The sequence below is a fragment of the Megascapheus bottae genome, chromosome 12 (assembly GCF_031878675.1).
Source record: "Megascapheus bottae isolate mThoBot1 chromosome 12, mThoBot2.hap1, whole genome shotgun sequence".
Lineage (NCBI taxonomy): Eukaryota > Metazoa > Chordata > Mammalia > Rodentia > Geomyidae > Megascapheus > Megascapheus bottae.
In genome coordinates this window covers 33,736,304-33,757,238 of record NC_143520.1, presented here as the reverse complement: position 1 = coordinate 33,757,238, position 20,935 = coordinate 33,736,304, and the positions used below count along the sequence as shown (strand labels likewise).

Genomic DNA, 20,935 nt, shown 5'->3' with positions numbered 1-20,935 from the left:
ACTAGAAATTCACAGTTGAGGTCGACTGATGATGCAGTGCAAAGAAGGCTGTTCTGTTCCTCTGCTCATGAATAAGCCATGCCAACATTCACCTTTAAATAGCTACATATTTAATTATGCAATATTTAGAAATAAAGTTCAGTCACAGTTCACTAATAACATGTATCAGCCTAAGACACAGGAAAGAGAGAGAGAGAGAGAGAGAGAGAGAGAGACAGAGAGAGAGAGAGAGATTTAGTAATGAGTACCTCAAACAAAACCACATCAGTGCTTAAATAAAGCATTTATTTAAAAGAATATTATATAAAAATGTTGTTAGACTGTAACAAAAATTACCTTAAATTTTTATGGAATGATATGATATGATTTTTGCATTTCACCAAATTTTTAAAAAACTTAGGAAGATATGGATTAACATAAAGCAAACAGAACAAAAACTGAACCCAAAGAAGGTACACTAGTTACTTTCTTGAAAACAAAACAATCTTTTCGTTCCTGCCATTTGTTTGAATTCTTCCTCCGGGCAAGCTGGACAGCTGCACTAGTAGGTTTTTTAGTCATGGGTTGTAAGCCCCACCTGGCTAGATTTGTTTAGCAGACAGCTGGCAGAATTAAATAAAAAGAATAGGACACAAAATGCTTACCAAAAAAAAGGTTGAGAGAACACTTTTTGGATGTTTTAGCCTTTTGGAGGTTTATGGGTTCCTCTTTATTTTTTTCTTGCCTACATTCACATACATGAATATAACACATGAGTATTTCTCTCAATTGTAACTCCACAGTGAGGCAAAAATGTACACATATGAAAATATCAAGGAAGTGTATCTTGGATGACATGGTTTTTTAAGTTAAAAACACCAATTTGCAGTTTGTAAGTTCCCAAGAATGACATCAGTTTTAAGTTAACAATTTTGTTTTACTTCTGCATTTTCTTTGCTATTTTTTAAAGCCAATAAAATAGATTTTCTTCATCTGGAATGTTCTTTCTCGCTTAAAGATAAGAAGGAGCCTAAATTGTGGGAATGGCATCCCTCTGCATCTGTTTCGTTCACAAACCTATCAAATATCTAATTTTTGGCATGACTGCCGACTCTGACTGGGAGATGACATAAACCAGCTTTGTGGTTCCATGTTTCACTTTTAATCTCATGGAAATAAAAATCACCACTGCAATGTCCCTTTACATATGACAATTTGGGATTCTTTTCCAAAGGCCCAGGCAGAGGGGCGTTAACCTGGTTAGGGCTTAACACACAGCATATGCAGGAGTGTCCTGTGTTTTTACGGAACAGGCACCAGGCAAATCTGCTTTCTGCAGAGCTCTGTCTCTTGCTGGAACAAGGATGCTAAAAACAATGGGAAATGTAGAAAGCAGTGGTAGGCAGCAAAGTACCAAAGAATGGCCAGAAATAGGAGGAAGAAGACATGATCCACTTAACCACCCATCTTCTGTGGATTTTATTCCTTTCCATAAATTTGACAAGACTAGTGGAATATCAAAATGATAGTGGCTCCACTCCTTAGCAAAGGGAGAACTCAAGCTTTTCATTAAACATAGTAAATATCGTATGGAAGGTTCACAAAACCCAACATGGTTTGGATACGGTCCTGGCTGGAGGAAGTCCATGAAAATCTGTTCCAACTGCTCAGAAATGAGCAAGGGAGGGACATGCTTATTTTAAAGACAGGATGGCAAAGAAACATTCATGTTGATAGCTTTGTCTCACCTAGGAGATAACAATGAATGGCCATTTTAGGGAGTGTAAAATTACTCAGAACTTCAAAGGGATTCACATGGCCCATGGAAAGGTATTGAATATTAAAGACCAGGCCAGAAAAAATATTCTCTAACTCATTATCTAAAACTTGCTTTCCAGAGCAAAAGCCCAAGTTGGCCCCACTCCATCCAGCCTATACATCTTTCTATGCAATGTAGACTTTATGGAGCCAGGCATGATCTGTTCATTGCAGAGGCCCGATCCTCTCTAAGTACCGATATCAATATCATGCATTTCAAATACAAGGGAAGCCTAGGCAGGCTTAATCCCTGGAGCCCAAGTAAACTGAGCATGATCTCTGGGGAGGCTGTTGGCACAGAGCAAAAAGACAATGTTACTGTATATGCTTTCACATGGTTAGTAAAATGGGTCCCCATCAAAGACTAGGAAAACAGGCATGGTGAGAAGGGAGGAGTGAGGTCATGCTAGGTTTCTGTCTGACCCTTAAAGACAATCCACTCTTGGCTGTCATGTGACTGTGTTGTATTTAGTTTGATAGATACAATTACATCTCTGTAGCCAGATAATTATAGTGCTGTACATCTTCCATGTACTGGTGGCTTAGCAGAATTAAAAGCTACAAAACCCTTTTGTGTAGGAAAGCTACAGGGCTTTCCTTTTCTTCTTCAATATAGATTTCCTCAGTCTCTCCCAGAGTCCAAGGAAAAGAATTCCTTGTAAAGAGTGCCTTCTGATTCTGAACTATTTTGTAAATGTTTCATATCCATTCATCTAGTTTGTCCTAGGTCAACTTGCATCTCAAACAACTTCTTTACTAGAGAAAATTGGTTATTTACTTCATTCGGTGAGGAGAAGCATGTTGAATTTTAATAAGTTAACCTCTAACATATAAAAATCTCCTTTTGCTGTGTGGAGCATGCAGTCTTGTTCTCACACCAACTTCCCTCAGTTAGCGTAGCAACTGCAACTGGTGGGCCCGAGAACTTCAGTGGACTTGTGACACTACAATGGAATTCAACTCTGTGAGGTTAATAAATGAATCCACAGCAGAAAAAAAAGCAAAATTATTGTACTTTTCCAGTGCACATATGTCATTATCAGAAACAGGTCCTTCAGTCTTCTGTTTGCATTTTATTCTTTGTAAGAGCTGTTATTCTTTTAATTCTGCTTTAAAAGCCATCTTCTTGCATGATTTCCCTGATATACTATGTGTTAACCTTTGTCTTTCAGAAAATAATAAACTTTATTTAAATTCGGGGAAAAAAATCTCCTTTCACTGGCCATGAGAGCTTTGAAATTCATAAATCGGGAGTAAGCCTGGATTTTTAAAAAGTACTTTTAGTCAAAAACAAAAAAAATCTACATTTTCAAGCTCACTTTTAATCATTGCACAAGAGCCATGATTTTTGTTTTCTGTTTTCATCACCACTATGACAGTCTACTACTCTGATACTTTGCTAAAAAGCTTTAATTGTAAATTAACCTTTAGGTTTTTTTTAAATAGACTTGCCCATCACCAAGCAATATTTCATGTCTGAATGAAAATTAATAGCATTCCTTTATGGTGTATTTTACCAAAGTATTTAATAGGATATTAATATGGATTGCTTAGTTAAAAAAAATTCCAGAGAGACAAAAGAGTAGTTCCCTAACTGCTGATTCTGTTCATTGAAATCTGAGGAAAAAATGTACTCTTTTGCACAGAAGTAAATATGTGGCTATGGGAACTCAATAGTATAGCATGTATAAGAATCATTCAATGTTTATCAATAGGCAACTTATTTTGACTACTTCCTGTGAGAATTTTTTAATTTTGAGACTTAAATTTTTGCATAAAATAAAAAAGTAGCAGAAAAGTACTAACTTTTTCCACTACCTAGATTTTCAAGTCAGTAATTAACTCGTGGATTTTACTAATCCATTAAATGTATGTTTTCTGCACTTAAGAACCAAAGAAACCTGCAGACTCTGTATATTTATCCAGGGATCACTTTCCGGATGGTGAAATGTAACCAGCTCTTTTGTGGAATGGAGCAATCACTGGGTGCCAGTAACACTCTGGTACGATGTGTAGAGAGGGAAATGAGAGCTGGCTCATCTGAAGGAAACTACAGGGAAATTTTAAATCAGCAGAATGTAATTATCCAAGTTGGAGTTGTTCCAAGACACCAAAGCAAAGTATAAAGGTGGAAAGAAAGGAGAGAGTAGCATTTTCCCTAAATTGTAAGACATGCAACTACGTATCTGACAAGACTGGTCAATTCTTTTAATGCTAAGACTTTGGAATAGTATTAGCTATGTGCTGGAACCGGTTACAAGAATAAAGGATGAAGAACATTCAATCAGAAATGGAGAAATGAGACCTATTAATAGGTACCGCATACTCTATTGGTCTCCATAAGTTTAATGAAGGTAGTATTAGAATCTGATTCTAGATACCATTTTAGAGTCTGTTTCATGATATGATGCATTAATCTACATCAATCATTGTCAAAATCACATGGCCAAGATTTGGCCAGTGGAGTGTTAGAATTCTTGAACTCTAGCTTGGATATGAAATATCCTCATATATTGATGTTCTGTCAGTCTAGAGAGAGACAGAGACAGAGACAGAGACAAAGAGACAGAAAGAGGGAGAAAGATGATAGGTTAAAATTATTCAAACCCCAAAGTCCCTGATTTTTACTCTGCTAAAGGTTGGAAGTTGTTGCTACAGCTATTAGACGTATCTTGATTATTATAATGAATATGAAAAAAATTCTTTTGAATTCTAAAACTGAGAAATTGGAAAACCCATTCTATAAAAGCAAGGATATGCTGATATACTTCAGTTTTTTAAATGGTTACATTTATTTATTTTTAGTCAGTCTATGTTTATAATATGTGAGGATTTTGTTGTGTTTTTCATACATACATATTGCTTATAGAAATATAAAACTTTTACAAATATTCTGAGGGAAACAATAGTCAAGACATATTAATTTGTTAGGACATTACCTCTTATTCCCAACCTAGTATATAACTAGAAAATGCTCCTATGGAAAAATGAAATCCAAGGGCCAAGATTTGCGTTGCTCAGAACTTTGGTTACACCAGTGTGTCAACAATAAAGAAATACCTAACTATGCTTCAGGACATCTTTATTAAGAAATATTCTGCAATCATTAAAAAAAAATGTGTGCCTGGATAGGAATGTGGCTTAGCGATAGAATACTTGCCTAGCATGTGTGAAGCCATGGGTTTGATTCCTCAGTACCACATAAACACAAAAGGCTGAAAGTGGTGCTGTGGCTAAAGTGGTAGAGTGCCAGCCTTGAGCAAAAAAGAAGCTTGGGACAGTGACCAGGGCCTGAGTTCAAGCCCCAGGAGATGAGACAATCAATGCACAACTACAAAGCAATGTGAAATAATAGATACTGTAGCAGATTGAAAATGTCCCATTGATAGGTTTTAAGTAAAGAACATAATATGAAGGATCTAAAAACATTTGGCTCCACATAAGCTTACAACACATCACATGCAGAATTAGAAAAAGACTATAAAATAATTGTGAATTTTTTAATATGCATGTGCAATTTTTCTAATTATGAGCAACTCAAAGTCCATGAAACATATAAATTAGTTGCCTTGCTGATGTATGAATGAGAAATAATAAATGTACAGCACTCAAGTGGAGTGAACTATTTACATAGAGTACAAATATAATTGGGAAGCCAACCAGCAGCCCCTTCTTAAAGTGTTTTTATTGTTACAAATCACTTTATTGTTTAAATCACTCCAAAGTGGTTTAAATTATTAAAAAGACAGCATAGTTCTTGTTTTAAAAATCTTAAAAAGCAAACAAATAAAAAGGTGAAGGGTTTATATAGAAACCAAGTGCTGGTGTTGCTGATAGAAATGGAAAGAATATTGCCAGTGTAAATAGTGATGGAATCTGGAGACCTGCGGGATAGGCTCATCATCACTCTACTCAGAAGTCTCAAAAACTAGCCAAGGAAACTGCTGTAGCATATTTCTAGAGAATAAATGAAAATGCACATCCTGAAAATATAAAGAATTACTAGTGCTCCAAGTTGCAATTTTAAATTTTCCTTTAAAATTGACTCTTTTTTCAAGGAAAATATAAATGCTGTAGTGGATGACTCAACATGTCAATTTTTTTTATAAACTCAGTATATCCATGCACAAGCAGCAAATGTCATCCACCTGCCAGAATGTATATATATATATATATATATATGCACATATATCTACACCTGAACATATATGTGTATGTTTATTTTGCTGCTATTTTTTTACTGACGTTATAAATGGGAACCATTTAGCCATGATTGGCATACTCACCTGAATTATAATTTCAGTTCACACATACAGATGGACATACTTAGTGGTATTAAATTATTGGTACAAATTCTTAATGGTCCCCAAGCCATCATGTTGGAGACAAAAGTAGGTAATATCTTTGAGCTCTGTGCCATGACCCTTGAAGACCCACAAATCATAAAGTTGCTTGTCCCCCTGAAGATGTAACTTCCCACCACACAATTCTTTCACATTTGTCCATCCATCATATCTCATTAGAGACTCACATTTAAAATAAAATATTTCTGACATAATAGTATTTCCACACACATAAGAAAGATTATTCTTAAACTAAACTCAACAAAAACATCTTTGGGCATCATGCATACATATAGAAGGGCGTACAGCCATGGATATATCTCACCAGAGCATCCATGAGAGTTCTGAATCTGAGGGTTGGAAGGAATTGAAGCAAGACAGTTAGTCCCTCACCTTGCCTCCAGGCAATTTTCTAGGCAGATGGGTATTTATCCTGTTCTTAAAGCTCTCCACTGATCTGAGGGAAAAAAGACAAGGGTATTTATATCCATAATGTTTTTTTTAACCAATGTGTAATATTTACCACCTACACCATCTGCAGCAGTTCAAAATGTAGTAAGATTTTTTAAAGTAAGTTAAACTCATTGATCTCAGGGAATATAATAAAATAATATAAAATAATATATATTTACATTGTATTACCATTTCCCTCAAAACAGAGGTTTAATGAAAAATTTGCTTGGCAATGGACAATCAGAGTAATTTCCAAAATTAAGATAATAATGATTAAGTTTTTAACCACTGCCCTTAGCATGGTTTTATGCAAGTTGTGACCAAAGTCTTAACTCACTCTCTGAGCATTTATGGGACGTTTAGTCTCATTTTAACTGTATGTAACATTACTCTCAAATTTACATCCTTAGACACAAACAATTTAAGAGAATAGAAGCATTTTTTCAAAAACTGATATTTTCCATCATTTTTATTTATCATACATTATCTAAACAAAGGGTTTCCTCTATGATATTTCCATTAATACAGATAATGTACTTTGATCATATTCACTTCCTCTATTGCATTTCCTAATTAGACTCATTTCTTATACAATTTTAATAAGTTTCATTCTGTTTTCATAAATGCATTTAATGTACTTCACATTCACCCCAAATGTTTCCTTCTTTCAATCTCCCAACTCTTGCTGGTTCATCATTTTTTTGTGTGTGCCAGACTTGGAGGTTGAACTCAGTTCCTAGGCAGTGTCCCTGAGCACTTTTTGTTTGAGACTAACTCTACAGCTTGAGCTAGTCTTCTTCCTTTTGTGTGGTCAGTTTGGCTTTCTGCCTGGGCTGGCTTTGAACCTCAATCCTCAGATCTCTTCATTCTCTCTAAAATAGGGCCAAAAAAACCACACAGGTCACAGGCAAAACTAAAAATAAATCTGTTGTAGGCAATGATACAGAGGCTGAGGTCTGCTTGATTCCTACAAATTATTAGAGAATATTCTTTGCTGCCTCCCTACTGTGTGCATACTGTAATAGGCAGCATCACCACCAAACCTCATATCTTATTATGAAATTCTCACTGATAGTCACCACTGCATATATTAGAAAAGAAAATAAGTCAATATATAGTCCCCCTCCTCTCAGAACAATGTCTCAGGGACAATAACACTCTATTGATAACTACAGAGCTTAGGAATTGCCTCTTGTAAGCATTCCCTTCCTTTAATTACTGTCTTAAGAAATCACAATAGCAGGGGGGAGGGAAATGGGGACCAAGACATGAGAAAGGGTATCGATGTATGTGAAGTAATGCACTGTCTATCTGGCGAATATCGTGTAACCCTTCTATTAATTACAATAAAAAGTATGAAAAAACAAGAAATCACAATGACATTTAAGTCTCTGATATGTTCTACATTAAAGGAACCATTTTACTTTGTTAGTTATTCTATTAATCTCAAATTTCCTATCACTAACATCTCAAAAATATGAAATACATATTTGTTCTTTTGCTTCTGGAATCCTCAGGAATAGACTCAGAAAAACGTTATGACAAATGCATATGCTTTGTATACAAAACATTAACCAAGTGTAACATAATATTATTGTGGCCAATTTGTGATGATGGAAATGAGAGGGGTGGTGGGATTAGAAACCATTAATAACATATTGGCTTTTAGGAGTGATTCGTTATAGATCAAAAAGACAATCACCTAGTGTGGCTGGAGGTCTAAATGTCTGATGTGACATAGACCACAGATAAACCATACATTGCATGTATTTGAGTACATAAAATGTATACAGAATTGGAAGGGGAGCGGTGGCTCAAAGGGTAGGTATTTTGCCTTGAGCAAAATAGCTTAGAAACAGCGCTCAGGCCATAAGTTCAGGCCACATGACCAACAAATAAGCAAAACCAGACAAAATAAGATTCACATTTTTTTTATAAAGAGGTTGGAAGTGTGGCTGAAGAGCATAAGCACTTGCAGGTATCAAGTTCCAGTCCAGAACTGGACCTAGGAAAAGGAAAAAGACAAGACATACAGACTAAATTATTAAATGTGGAAATGTAGAAACAATATCATAATCTATTACCATACAGTAATTTTTTTCTTGGGGGTTTTGAATAAAGACAATAAATTTCTTTCATGCTATACATAAGTAGTCAAACAATTCTGCCTGAGTGTGCCTGTCAGTGTAATTTTAGACTCATGAAATATTTTCACCAAGAAATATCTTTCTCTGCCAATCTTTTCAAGTGGACTCAGGGCTGTATGTGTGCATTGTCTACTATTCTGGGATAGTAGACAATTCCCACCAGGGAATCAGAAAAAAAGAAAGAAAGAGAGTGAATGAATGAAGGAAGGAAGGAAAGAAAGAAAGAAAAGAGAGAGAGAGAGAGAGAGAAAGAAAGAAAGAAAGAAAGAAAGAAAGAAAGAAAGAAAGAAAGAAAGGAAGAAAGGAAGGAAGAAAGGAAGGAAGGGTAAGGTCTGCTGAAAGGAAACTCCATGCAGTTCAGGAGAAGAGAGTTCATTGCGTGAGGAAAGAGCAGGCTCCTGCCACCCAAGAGGGCTTAGGGCGGGAAGTGAGAGACTAATTTGGGGGAGGGGTATAGACACAGTGGAAGTGGATGTGATCTCAGAGGATGGGGAATTACCTCAGTGGGGACCTCCCACTGCTCCCATGCGTGCCAGTTGCCAGGGTTACAGGTGCTGGGCGGGGATTTCCAGGGTGCAGGGGGAGAGAGCCAAGGGAAGCATTTCTTCCAATCGGACCTAACATTCCTGCCTTCTGATAGTTGTAAAGGGGCGCCGACTCTGGCTACTTCCTGCTGACAAGGGGTGCCAACATTGAGGGTAGAAGGTGGGGATGCTGTCCATCCAGAAGGAGCAGTAAGAGTTAGTGAATGTGCATATGTGTCCTTGGATGAAATTCAAAAGAAGTTTTAAGAGGCAGGGGTGCCATCTTCTTCAGGGATACAAGATACCTTGGCATCATGGAAGGGGCAAGAGCAAGAGCCTTTTTCATTCTTGACAGAAGAAACTACTGTGGCTGTCCGTTGAGCTAAACTGCAGTGGGAGCGGTCAGCAGGACCTGATGAGGGCCTGACCACTTAGGATGTAACTAGACAGATTAAGGGTCTTAAGAAAGACTCAATCCTCAGACAAAATTGGGGGAGAAGGAAAAGGGCTTTAAGGGGCTGAGGGAGCCTTGGATATGGGACAGTGGGGTAAGATTAGAAAGGAAAGTTACCTATTCTACATGGGTAGTTGCAGAACAAGTAAAAAGGCCATCTACACCCACCACTGAGCTCTGAGAGGGAAAAGATAGGCTGGGATACTCAGGTAATAACGAATAACTGGCTCCCATATCCAAAAGAAAGGATACAAGTATCTTGCCTGCAACCTGGAGACAAACCCTGGGCTCCTCCATTGTAATGCTTGTGGGATCCAGTGGCCCTGGGCAGCATCACACTTCCATTGCCAAGCTGAGTATCTTGAATAAATTGGGCTCCTCCCCATGTGTGGGGGGTATGGGAGGGACTGGCCAACCTTGTAGAGATGAGGAGGGATAGTTGACTCCCCAGTGTCCCAGCTGTCCACACTTCAGCAGGGTCCAGATGGTGGTTGTAGAGTAGAGCAAGCTCTTTCCCAGTGGCCTTCCTTGCCACACTTAAAGCATGGTCTGGGTGGTGGGTGGTATGCGTTGGGTGCTTCTTCTTTGAGGAGCCTGAAGGACTGCAGCCAGGAGCTGGCAATTTTTCCTATTATGGACAGCCTTATCGGCTTTTTTCTGTTCCTCCCAGTTGTTAAAAACCTTAAAGGCCATGCTCACCAGATCTCCTTGAGGGGTTTGAGGGCCATCCTCAGCCTTTTTCAACTTTTTTTAATATCGGGAGCTGACTGGAAATGAAATGGGTATTAAGGACCACTATACCTTCTTTTGACTCCGGGTCCAACTTAGTATAATGCTGGAGTGCCACTGAAGGCCATCAAGAAATTCGGCTTGGTTTTCAGTGGGTCTCTGGGTAACCTCCTTTAGTTTATCATAGTTGACTGCATGGTGGGCTACCTTCTGGAGGCCAGCTACCAGGTAGGCTACCATCCTATTTCTGTTAACCCTTCCAGGTGCATTATTTTCATAATCCCATTTGGGATCTTCCCTGGGCACAGCTGTTGCCCCTACTGGGAAAGTATTGTCTAGGTGGTAGGTTTCACAGCATGTGCCTGGGCTGCAACCCAAACCCTTTCCTTTTCTTCAGAGGTAAGGGTAAAGGACAGGACTGTGTATAAGTCATGCCAGGTGAGGTCGTAAGTCTGAACAAGGTATTTAAACTCTTTGGTATAATTATTGGGATCTTGGGAGTATGATCCTCGTCACTTCTCAAGATCTGTCATTGAAAAGGGGGCATGTACATGAATGACCCGTTCTGCCCCTGCCACCTCCTGTAGGATATAAGGAGGCTGTGAGCTACCAGTACAATATCGAGTATGAGTAGCAGGTAGTGAGTCAAAAGGAGACGAAGCAGGAGGAGAAGGAAGGAAAAGTTCAGCTTTGGGAGGAGAAGCAGAGTCTTCAGTGTTGAGTAGGGGATCAGGCACTTTAAGTTTAGGAAGAGACTCCAAGCTCTTGGGTGATTAGGCAGGGACAGGATGGCCCTGTGCCAATAGGATAGGGGAAGTTAAACAGGATTGGTAGTGAGAAGGGCAAGAATGGAGAGCAAAGAAAGCCTGAACATATAGAACCTCAGGCCATTTACCATTGTGTCGGCAGAAACTGTCTAAATTCCTGAGAATATTATAATCCAAAGTCCAATTTTGGAGCCAGTGAGACCAATTTTCTAACCTATACTTTGGCCAGACACAATTGCAATAAAAGATGAGCCATTTTGGCTTTATGGAGTCTCTGAGTAGAAGAACATCTAAAGAGCATAAAAGATATCTCAAGGGGGTGTCCTGGCTTGGGTGAGACTGATGATGAGACCCCATTGTAATAAGAAACACTAAGAGGAAGTGAAGTCTGTGAGGATGAGGCATGGTCAGTGAGGAGGTAGGGGAAGAGTAAGTGAGGACATGGCGAGGGCCCAGTCAGTGAGGACACCAGGGAGTGGTGGAGTCAGTGATGACTGGGGGTGGAGTCACTGAACATGGGACAGGTGCTGGGCGGGTGTTTCCAGGGTGCAGTGGGAGAGAGCCAAGGGAAGCATTTCTTCCAGTCAGACCTAACAGGAAGGAAGAAAGAAAAGGAGGAGGAAGGGAAGGGATAAAAAGAAGGAAGGAAGGAAGGGAGGAAGGAAGGAAGGAAGGAAGGAAGGAAGGAAGGGCTTATCTAAGTCTTTAATGTGTTAATGTACATTGAAGTCTTCTGGAAATGAGTCAATAAAATTGTACACTCTATTTAGAATTTTTATGCCAAATTCTGTCCATAGAGCAACAAGAAAAAGGATATGCATGAAAGTCCTTTACATTAATATCTTTATGGGCAAGGACTGAATGAGCCCATGTGAATGATATTATCTAGCTTACTCATACATAATAGGTCCCACAAAGCCAAGCACTGGTGACTCACACCTGTAATCCTAGCAACTCAGGAGGCTGAGATCTGAGAATTGTGATTCAAAGCCAGCTCAAGCACAAAAGTCCGTGAGACTCTTTATCGCCAATTAACCACCAGAAGTGGTGTGGTGGTTCAAGTGGTAGAGCACTAGCTTAGAGCTAAAGAGTGAAGAGCTCAAGGACAGCGGTCAGGCCCAGAGTTCAAGGCCCATGACCAACCCCCCACCCCCCGAAAAAAAATAGGTCCCACAATTTATATTTCTTAATAACCTATAAAATCAGGAAACAGGTTAGACACAATTCAGTGGAAAATTAAATCCCCCAAAACAAATCCTCAAAGAAACAACCATTCCATTAACAAGTGGGTTAAAGGCTTAGAGACGTCTTTAATTTTTTTGTAAGTCCTAGGACTTGAATTCAGTGCCTGGGCACTGTCCTTGGGAGTTCTCCAGTCTAGCACTCTACCACTTGAGTCACAGAACCACTTCTGGATTTTTCTGTGTATGCAGTACTGAGGAATCAACTCCCCCCGCCCTGGGGTGGGGGGGGGCTTCCTGCATGCTAAGCAAACACTCTATCACTAGGCCACAGGCCTGACCCAAAAGAGAGGCTTCTCTGAAGAGGAAATAAGAATGACTAATAGACACATGAAGAAATGCTCAACATCTCTGACCATAAACAAAATGCAAATCAAAACCACGTTGAGATTCCACTTTACCACAGTTAGAATGGCCATTATCAAGAAATCTAATAAGAACAGATGCTGGCAAGGATCTGACAAAAAAAGGAATGCCACTACACTGTTGGTGGAAAGGTAAGCTTATTCATTCACTCTGGAAAGCAGTGTGGAGGGTCTTCAAAGGACTAAACATATAGCTTCCTGATGACCCAGTAATCCCATTGCTGGACATTTAGCCAAATGACCATAAAGGCATACTAAGGCTACCAGCACAACTGTGTTCACTGCAGCATTATTTTCCATAGCTAAGATATGGGGCTAACACAGATGCCCTTCAGTAGATCAAGAAAATGTGGCATATATACACAATGGAATTCTAATCGACCATCAAAAAGAATGGCATTGCCCCATTTGTTAGGAAATGGAAAGACTTGGAAAAAAATCATATTAAGTAAAGTAAGCCAGAACCAAGGAAACATAGGTTCTATGGTTTCCCTCATTTGTAATAATTAGTATATGTCTAGAATTTTCCTAGCAGGGGCTCATAATATCTCAGTAGCTGTGTACATTAGCCATATAAGGTGATGCTAATTTAAATGTACAAGATGTCTGTCTTTCTTTCTTGTTTTTTTTTTTGATGCACTGTGTGAAATTATTTATGCTTTTCTTTCTTCCCTCCACCCCTGCTTTCATTTATCCTCTGTTGTCACTGTATTTGATTTTGGTGCCCTGTGTCGTGTGTGTGTGTGTGTGTGTGTGTGTGTGTGTGTGTGTGTGTGTGTGTGTGTGTGTGTGTTTATCTTATCTGGGAAAGGAAAATGAACAACAAAATTGTGGACAAAAGCACAACAGCAATACTCACAAGACAATATATTGGAAATTATAACTTATGGGGAATGGGGAGGGAGAAAGCTGAGAGAAGGGAAAGTAGGAAAAAACAAGGTAGGGGTCACAATATTTGACAAAAATATGTACTCATTACCTTATATGTAACTGTAACCACTCTGTATATCTCCTTGCGAATAAAATTAAAGTAAAACAAAAACAAGAGTGACACATATTCCTTTACTAAAGGAGCCATGCTTGTGCTTTCTGTCTCTAAATCCTTAGTTACCCACTGTGCTGCTCCCTTTAACTCTAGATGGCTTTTACCCCAGAATTCTGGCTTCACCTGTCCTGATGACATACCCACCCAGAAGCTGATTTTGCATGAAGCACTCTCACTAACCTCAGTGGGAACTTCACTCTTGTGAATTCAATTCCTTTGAAGATCTATGATCAGAAAACATGTGCCCTCCAATTTTTCCCACACATGGCACTTCTTAGCTGGCCCATCACTGGGGGCCTGTGCAGTGTGGTCTGTTTGAGGCCAATAATCATATCACCATTGTAATGAGTGGCAAATCCTATGTAATTTACACATTAAAAGGAGGCTGAGATGCATGGAAAAACCCAACCCCCATTTGTCTAATGAAATTAAAGCTCTTAGCCAAATACTGGTGCTGAAAAGAGATGTTTGGGAAGGGCTCTCACACCCCTGCCTGTGAAGAAGAGGGTGAGTGTTCTTTATTCATGATTCTGCCTCTACCTAAATCACTCCCACAATGGGACCACTAAACCAAGGGGCCCTGTCTGGGAGCATGATTTACGAATAGAAGAGCCAGGCAGGCTTACAAAGGCATTATGACGAGTTATTTTCAATGACAATTGGAAAGAAAAATAAAGAAGGAAAGATGCTCTGTGTCTTGGCAGGCAAAGACCTGAACTTCACCCTGCCTCCTTCACCAAATGGCATACATAAGGCTCCAAGTTACACCTGATTCAGAACTTAGGACATTTTTTGTATTCTGTGGTAACTTAGCATTATCATGAAACAAGTGTGAATGATGCAGCACTTGGGGCAACCATACTGAATAAAAGCTCTGTAATGACTCATTAGTCCCATGATAAGGCAGCAAAAGGTATTGGCTCATGCCTTCAATGACTATCCAACTATTTGGGAATTCATCCCTCTTATCTCATACTATTCTGTAAGTCACATTAGAGGGAGGTTAAAAGAAAACATGCTAAATATAGTTGGATTTAAATCTGAAAGCATCTACTATAATGAAGTTACTATCATTTTATCCATGTATGGTAAATATGTAAACCTGCTATAGATTATCTAGGTCTATGAGTAAGAAAGGAGACTTCCACGCAAGAAGTCACATGAAAGAATAGCAAGGGGACATGGAAATATAACTAAAAGCCTTTATTATTGGCTTAAAGAGTTGCTCAAAAGCAAACGTATCTGAAAAAGAGACAAAGAAGTGTGTAGTCACGTACTTATCACTGTACCCTGAGCCAGAATAAAAGGGTATGTTGAGAACTCTGCTTAAAACTTGATTGAGTAACTGTAACCCCTATATATATTATCCCAACAATAAAATATAATTTTTAAAAAACTTGATTGAATCCAGACACTGATTCTAGCATCATTTTTATGCCATTCTTTCTCTTGTATCTGTTGTCTGGCTACATCTTTCTTTTCCTCGGTCGTATCAAACTCTTCCATTTTGATTCATTCTCTGCCTGTAATATCTCTCTGTAAGATATTCATTCCGCTAGCTCTTTCTCATCCAAGATGGCTTTTGGGGTTCTAAGCACAAATTAAGCATATTGAAATATACTCAGATTGCATTTCAGAATGTATACAAAAAGATAACAGCTATGTTGCAGTTGATCAGTTACCATTGACATTTTCAATAAATATTAGTGATTTCAACTTTTTTGTGGGGGGATAGTTTTTGCCAGTCCTCGGGCATGAACTCAGGGCCTGGGCTTTCTCAAGGCTAGAACTCTACCACTTGAGCCATAACACCACTTCTGGCTTTTTCTATGTATGTGGTACTGAGAAATCAAACCCAAGGTTTCATTAATGATAGGTAAACACTATACCACTAGGCCAAGCTTCCAGCCCCAGTAATTTCAATTTTGCAATGCTTTTTCCATAAATTAATGCCAATAACATTTTTCCAAGCTTGAAACACTTTCATGAGCTCTTGAAACATGAGACCCCAGAAAGCATGTCTATAATCCCTGATAGATGAACAAGTCCTCTTCTTGCTATTATAGTATAGGAAAAATGTCATTCCTTATACAGAAAAGGTACTTCTTAATTTAGCCATTCCAAAACAGGCACTTATTGCATACTGAGTCTCTCTATACCACTGCTTTGTTTTTATTTACTTGGCTGTACTTTTGATAATCTGAAGTTATCCTATGTTGAATGTTGTCTGTCTCTCTCCTGATGCAGAATATAAACACCATGAGATCAGAGGCACAAATTGCTTGTTTTGTTCCCATTGCTTTGCTTTAGTCTAGGACAATGTCTAGCTTATAGTAGACATTCCATAAATACCAGTTTGATATGTGAAAACTGTGAAAAGAACAAATTTGCACGTCCTGGATTGAATCTATAACTAGTTGCTATATTAACATTGATTTACTATCCTAACATTGATATAATAAAACTAGTTTGCCTATGTTTAATGATTATCTAAATTATGTTGATTTTAACCATAACAACTCTTTCTTCTTTAAAGGATGCTTTAGACTGTCACCTTGCTTGAATGTTCCTTCTCAGAAAGAGAAACCCAAAAGAATGAACAATGAACCATCTTTCAAGGTAGGTGAGTAAAAAACCACAGCCAGAATCTAGATTTACAGAGACTATTGGAAAGAAGCAAACCATCATATAATGGGGGCAGGGAGTGGGGGGAGAGAGATAAAACTTGAGGCCATGAAAGTCTGTAGTGTGATAAGTACCATCAAAATCCATGTTTAGCAATCCAACCATTTAAATATAAATGGGAAATCTTGCTGCAAACCATAGGACCAAAAGAAATCACCTAGGCTAATAAGAGAAGTATATATGACTACCCTGAAAAAGCAGGAAACCAGCCCCAGAACCCAATATTAGAGAAATTTACCTGACTTTCTCATTATGGAAAATGAACATTAAACACCCTCAACAAACCACTTTGCCTTTCTAAAACATTTACCTACATAGTATCTTCTGACAGTGTGATAGACAGATCCCTGGGTCAAATGAATTGCATGAAATTGTGAGTTTTAGTGATAGGGTACAGAGTGATTTAACTCAATCTCCATACATTCTTACTTACATATGCTATGTGTGGTGATAGAAAGCAGTAATTTTTTATGTAGGTAAGAAATTCATTATTCTTGCTCTGTAATGAAAGAATAGACACTCAGATCATAGGTCTATTTCAATTAGGATAGAATATACTTATGCTACAGTAACAAGAATTTTTCAAGAAATGAGCACCATTTTTGTTTCTCTATCAAAGTAACTCATGGGTTGAGAACCTTTCCATGGTAGTTCCTCTAAGGGCTGATAGTGTGTGATGTCTAACTTTCTATGTCCAGTGAACTAAGTTAAAGGATACTTGGATAGCTGGCAAAACATTGTCTTTAGTGTGCCTATGAAGATGTTTTTGTAAGAGATGGATACTTGAATCACTAGATTCAAATAAAGAAAACCTACTTATGTGGGCATGCATAATCCACTCCTTTGAAGGCTAGTCCAGTTGAAACAAGAAAGCAGAAAGGGTATATGTATCTCCCTTCTTCAGTTGGGACTTCCTCTCCTGCTTCTAGGTGTCAAAGCTCCTGGTTCTCAATTCTTCACACTCCAGAGCTTACATGGCAGCCTCTGCTGGTTTCTCAGGCCTTGGGACTAAGAATTACACCACTGGCTTTCTTGGTCCACCAGCATGTCATAGGACTTCTTGGATTCCATAATTGCATTGGTCAATTCCCGTATTATATAAGACAGATAGAGAAAGAGATGCATAGATAGATGGCAAATGGATGGCATATAGACATGGAGATAAAGATCTTAGTGGTTCTCTTTCTCTGGGGAATCCTGACTAATGCACACTGTCTCAGTAATCCAGGCAGTTTTGCCTGTGGTTGTAATTCTTCAACACAAGGTCTCCTTGTGAGCTATAAAATAAAAATATAAAACTGAAGAATTATATAGGAGTAATTCACAGACTTGGCACAAAAGTGACACATGTAATTTTTATACATATCAGTTATTATCCAGAACTACTCATACATCCCAATTTAAATGCAAGTATTCTGGGAAGTATATAGCTTTTCATACTTTTCATATTCCCAAGAAAGAAGAATTTGGAATGAAATTTGTTTCTTCCCAAAATCAAAAAGCAAGCAAAATGAAAGAGCTAAGGTTTGACCTAAATCTTATACAAAGTCTGGTACTCTTTCTGCTTGTATCAATCGATTCAGAATATACTTAACATATGAAAGATGCTCAAATGTCTTTATGACAGAGGAAAAGAATCAATGAAGTAAAGATGTAAGGAAATAAAAATATTCAGAGACTAAACACCTTCTAGTATATGGCCCATATACATTGTATATATCTCCATCTGTAAATGAGACTGAAAAGACATAGAAAGCATATCTTGAATAAAAGGATTACATTATTTTCATGTGGAGGAAGTACAAACAAAAAAATCTATTTGGAAAGCAAATTGATGTGTATAATTTGTTTTGAGTTCTTTGGCAGACAGTAAGCATAACTGCAAAATTATTTAATAATTTTAGTTCTATATTTCTTCCTCTCTATACCCTTTACAGTAGAATCAAAGAGCTATGCTTTTATGCAGTCCTTACAGGAAAAGCAAGACATGGAAAAGTAGAAATAAATTAAGTATTTGCCATTGATTGTCATGGAGAGCACTGGCTTATTGAGCTAATACTTTATTAGTGTGCTATAGCTTAGATGATGATGGTCTTTTTATTGTTTTGTGGTAACTCTTTATTTTAAGTATCTTGTCATTATGAATTCATTTAGTATTGATCACAATAGCACTGTTCATAAAGAATTAATTTGGCATTACCACGCATATCATATACACTGTATAAGACTTTGGCTATAATTCATAGTTAATTAATATGGTACAGTGTTGTTGTTCTTTGCATTTCTTAAAGTTTCTAAGGTTTTCTTTTCAGTCAAAAAATAATCAATTAATTAATTAAAGCATTCTTAAGGTATTCTTCTTTGGAGAGCAGTTTTATGAAATAATAAATAGAAAATGTGCCTTTGTTTCATTTTTAATTTTTTCCATGTTTTTAAACTATTGGGATTCTGATACCAGAATTCAGGACTGTAGAAGAACAAAACCTTTGAAAACTGAAGGGATTTTCATATGTATCTGGTGTTTCTACGTTTTTTTCATGGCTGGGCTAAGAAATTTGAAAATTTACTTTTCCTCAATATCTTTCATCTCTCACCAAGATAATTTGCCCATATCAGAGAAGTATAGTTCAAGACACATTTTTAGCAAAGTAAAATTATTGTATGCTGATTGATATTTGGGAACCCATCAGGGTTCAAAGGCCAAATCAAATATCAGAGGTCCAGAATGCCTGTAAGTTATTATCTGTCACTTTCTGTTGCCGCTGTTGTATTCTCCTCTGTACAGTAGGAGGGAAAAATTTATTGGAATATCATATTTAGATAGCTAGCATTACACAAGCAAAGATTTCAGAATCAAAGATTGCTCTGAACAAAGTAATTGTCTAAAAGTTATCCCCACAATCCACCACTTGTGTTGAGAAAAATCTTTGGGATTTCACATCATCCTTATTATAATTCATTTAGGTCCAATACATAATTCATTCATCCACCAGAGTCCATCACTAGAGAGTGCAACAGATAGAATCAATCCAAGTGAGTAAAACACTGGAAATGTCATGGTGAGGTTCATTCTGCTGGACAATCTGGAGTGTGAGATTAACCAATCGTCAGAACCAGAGGAAGTTCTATTGCCATAGTCCCTAGAAGCCTAGGAAGTACAACAGTTATTATAAGTTGGGCAAAACCACATAAAACTGACATGGAGCTCCCCTCTGACCCAGCAATTACACTACTTGGCATTTACGCAACTGTCCAGAAACAAGGGCATACTAAATCCACTAGCACAATGATGTTCATTGCAGCACTATTTACCAAACCAAAGATATGGAACAAACCCAGATGTCCCTCAGTTGATGAGTGGATCAACAAGATTTGGTATTTATACACAATGGAATTCTATGCTGCTGTCAGAAAGAACAACATCGCCCTATTTGTTAGGAAATGGAAAGATTTAGAAAAAAAAATCATATTAAGTGAAGTAAGCCAGACACAAAGGAACATAGGCTCAATGGTTTCTCTCATTTGTCATAATCAATAGAAATCTTGGTCTCTCCTAGCAGAGATTTGCAATAGAGCAAAACCTAGATACATAAGGCCATAGAGTATGATGCTAAATGAAAGGACCTCTAGGATATAAAAACAAAAGCCGTATAATGAGTGATTATTGTCCTTAATGTGCTATGTTATCTCTTATCTCTTTTGCTGTCCCTTGGTTATCTCATATTGTTACAGTATTTCACTTTGTTATCTGATATATTGGATAAATGTGTATTTGGTTATTTGAAATTGGATAGGGAAGGGGAGAAAACAAGATGAGGGGTGGGGGTGGGGGGAAGGGAAATGGGGACCAAGACATGAGAAAGGGTATCAATGTATATGCAACAATGCACCTATCTGGTGAATATAATGTAACCTTTCTATTAATAAAAATATCTTTTAAAAAGACAAGAAAACTGACATGGAATCTCATAGAAAATTTTTGGCCAAGGACAGTGCAAGATCAGCCAAAATCAGACCTGGAACAAGCCGGTTGGGTTATGGCAGAGTCAGTGAAGAGAAGCTGAATGTAGGAATTACAGAATGCTGGCAATGCTGTTCCCAGTGGAGATTCTTATCACAATAAGGAAGGAAGGAAAAGAAAGAGAGAGAGAACGAAGGATGGAAGGAACAAAGGAAGAGACAGAGACAAAGAAAGAGAGAAGAAAAGAAAGCTAAAGAAAGAGGGAGAGAAAGAAGGAAGGAAGGAAGGAAGAGGAAGAGAAAGAAGGAAATTAGAATACAAAGTAAATGGCTGCCAACAAAAGTTGATAAGATTTTACTTTCTGATATTTTGCTTGTATTTCAGCAGGTCCCTCTCTAGTCAGAACCCAGAGCCAGGATAACAG

At 37.9% G+C, this 20,935-nt stretch overlaps 1 long non-coding RNA gene across 3 annotated transcripts in view; it reads right to left on the bottom strand.

Moving 5' to 3' along the window:
- The window catches only part of LOC150056413 (uncharacterized), an 81,732-nt gene that overhangs the window by 5,453 nt on the left and 55,344 nt on the right, over nt 1-20,935 (bottom strand). For 2 of the 3 annotated variants that reach the window (XR_016537324.1, XR_016537323.1), the window contains exon 5: nt 6,534-6,597. This is a non-coding gene — a long non-coding RNA (uncharacterized LOC150056413). Of the gene's footprint in view, nt 1-6,465; nt 6,598-20,935 lie in introns of all 3 variants that reach the window. The other variant, XR_016537325.1, reaches the window with a different exon arrangement.